A 3552-nucleotide genomic window follows, 5' to 3' on the forward strand; every position below is an offset into this window, starting at 1 on the left:
GATAAAGCTATCACTTTTTGAAAAGGCAAAGCAAAATCCACTCGACAGTTTCTCAGGGATTTGAACATCCATTCTCTAATGTGATTCTCCTCACACTGCAGAGTGGTATTTGCAGAGGTGATGGGTGGAGAGTAAACCGCAGGAAAGCCTCTATCACAATTGGACTCACAGAGGAATCCATTTGTTCTAATCTCAGACCTGATTCAAACACCTCTGCAGCTAGTCTTAAACAAACGTGTACACTCCTGTTTTCTCAAACAGAGTAAATTGAACAATTTTTCTATTATTTCTTGCTTTTTCCCATACAAGTTATTTTTTTTAAATAGGTAATACATAACTATGGTTTAAAAAAAAAAACCGAACAGTACAATGAGTATAGAATGAAAAGTAAGTCTGTTTCCAACCCAGTGCCCTAGTACTCCTTTCCAGAAAGGATTTCAAGTTTCTTGTAAGTTAACATTTTCTTAATGACTAAATCACTCTCCCATGCTTAGAAATGTGACTGCGGGACAAGGAGCTGAATGACTTAGCTGGTTACTGCACTACCAGAGAGAGCATATCTCCACCATTGCTGAAGTCTGAGCATCTGTGCGGGAGACCAGCCTTCAGGGTGGCACGGTACATCTGTGTCCTCCCTGTACCTACTCCCACTCGCATGCAAGCACAGCTAGCCACACCCAAAGGAGAAGGTTCTTTTGTGTGCGTGTATGTGTACTAAAATACACATTATATAAAATTTACCATTTAACCATTTTTAACGGTACAATTCAGTGGCATTAAGTGTATTCACAATGCTGTAGAACTATCACCACTATCCACTTCCAAAACTTTTTCATTATCCCAAACAGAAACTCTGTACTTATTAGACAGTAACTGCTCACTTCCCCTCCCTCCAGCCCCTGGTAACACTATTCTACTTTCTGTCTTTATGAATTTATCTATTCTACGTACTTCATATAAGTGAAACCATACAATATTTGTCCTTTTGTGCCTGGCTTCTTCCACTAAGCATAAGGTCTTCAAGGTTCACCCATGTTGTAGACTGTAACAGAATTTCCTTTTTTTCTAAGGCAGAATAACATTCTATTGTGTGTACATACCACATTTTGTTTATCCACTCATCGGCGGAGAGACCCTGGATTGCTTCCACCTTTTTATTGCTGTGAATAACGCTACTGTGAACACTGGTGTACAAGTATCTGTTTAAGTCTCTTCCTTCAATTCTTTTGGGTATGTGCTTAGAAGTAGGACTGTTGTACCCTATGGCAATTCTGTTTAACTTTTTGAGGAACCACAAAATTGTTTTCCATAGGGGCTGCACCATTTTACACCAGTGATACACAGGGTTCCTGTTCCTCCTCCTCGCAGTTTTTTTGGTAACAGCCATCCTAACGGATATGGAGTGGTATTTCATCATGGTTTTCATTCGCAAACGAGAGGGGTTTTGTATGTATGGATTCAAAGCATTTTGCATTGAAGGTGTTTCTGTGGCGCTGGTCCATCTCTGACACACAAGGAAGTGTCTTATGTTCTGACTCTTCACCATGGTTCTCAAGAGTCTACCACTCACTTCAAATCTTGCACACCCTGACTCCACTCTGCCTTCTCTCCATGTCTTAATATCCTTTCACCTATGCTTTCTGGCTTCCTTCTCAAAAAAAAAGTTCGTCTATTTATAACCAGACCATTGCTAGTTTAATCAACACACTCTTCAATTTCTGGAAGAACTAACTACTCACAGTACTTTTGGCACTTTAGGTCCTCTCAGGAATTGTCAACAAGGCTAAAACGTTCTCTCTTGACTATCTAGGGTACTTGCTTTTCTTTTTCTTGGTTTTGGGTTCAGAACTTTTTTGGATGCTTGAAGATGACAGAAAGTTGATCTCTAAATAACCAAAGTTTTACCATACGCATTTTCACGTCTAAGTCCACCTGCACTTAAGCAGAGCTTGCAGATAAATAAATTACATTAAACTTCTCACTTCTCAAGAAGAACACAACAAAGATAACAAAACTTAAAATACTCTTATTAGAATCCCACAATAAATTGTTATTCAACTATCAACAGTGCCTGGAACATGGTAGGCCCTTGATAAATACTTATTGAATGAATGGTTTAAGGAGATCACACGGCGGCAGAGAAGGTAGGCTTTGGAGTCAGATCTGGATTTGTATGTCAGCTCCTACCTTTCTTAGCCACATGATCTTGGGATAAGTTTCTTAGCTTCTTGAAAGAGAAGCTAAAGAAAATAGATGGCGAATACCACCTATCTTTCAGAATGACCATGAAGAGGTGTCACTGGTGGCATACTCAAATATATAAACTGCTTTGTTGGTATCGGCTCTAGGTACTGCAAAAGCACAAATTTAAGCAAAAGAAACAATTCAATAGTTCACAACTCTTTTATGTATTTATTCAACATTTAGTGATGGCCTACTATGTGCCTGACACTGCAGTTGCAAAAATACATTGGTGATCAAGACAGGCAGATCCCAGGGGGAGGGTATAGCTCAGTGTAGAATGCATGTCTACTGTGCATGAGGTTGTGGGTTCAATTCCCAGTAGCTCCATTAAAAAAAGTAAGTAAAAACTAATTACCCCCCACCCCACCCCTGCAAAAAAAAAAAAGACAGATCTCTGCCCTCATGGAGCTGATATTCTAATAGGGAGAGTAGATAATAAAATAATAAATCAAATACGTGAACTATACAGATCTTAAAATATAATTAATATTTTTAGGGGGAAAAAGGAAAGGTAGATCAGAATAAAGGGAATCAGAAGTGTTGGGGGCAGAGGAGTTATAATTTTTAAGTAAGATGATTAGATGATTGAGAAAATGACACTAAAGCTAAGATTTGACAGCCAGGAGAGATTTAGCCATTCAGATATCTAGAGGAAGAATATTTCAGAGAGAGGAAACAGCCAATTCAAAGGCCCTAAGACAGAAGCAGGACTGCCATATTCAAGGAACAGTAAGAAAGCTAGTGTGGCTGCAGCAGAGTGAGCAAGAGGGATACAGTAAGTGAGGTCAGAGAAGTTAACAGAAGACCAGAAAATACAAGGCCTTACGGGCTTGTACTCAGAGTGGAATGGGTAGCCACTGCAGGGGAGCCACTGCCTTTGAACAGAGGAGTGACATGATCTGACAGGTATAAAAAGAATGCTGTGTTGAGAATTAAAGGAAAAGGTAGAAGTTGGGAGATTGGTATGGAGGTACTAAATTAATCCAGGCAAGAGAGGACACCGGCTTGGACCACAACAGAAGCAGCAGAGATGGGGAGAGGTGGTTGATTCTGGACATATTTTAAGGTAGGTCCAGTAAGTTTTCCTGGAAGACTGGATGAGGGGTATGAGAGAAAAATGAGAGTCCAAAGTTTTGATCAGAGCAACTATAAGAGTAGAGTTGCCATCAAATAAGACAGTAAAAGCTACAGGTGGGGGAAAAAGTTTAAAGAAGGAAACAAATAGATCTCTTTTAGTTTTGTATATATTGGTTGAGATAGTTGACTTTCTAACATTTCCAACAGGTAAATAGGGTCAGATTGATGAAA

This window comes from Camelus ferus, chromosome 12, assembly GCF_009834535.1.
Source record: "Camelus ferus isolate YT-003-E chromosome 12, BCGSAC_Cfer_1.0, whole genome shotgun sequence".
Taxonomy (NCBI): Eukaryota; Metazoa; Chordata; class Mammalia; order Artiodactyla; family Camelidae; genus Camelus; species Camelus ferus.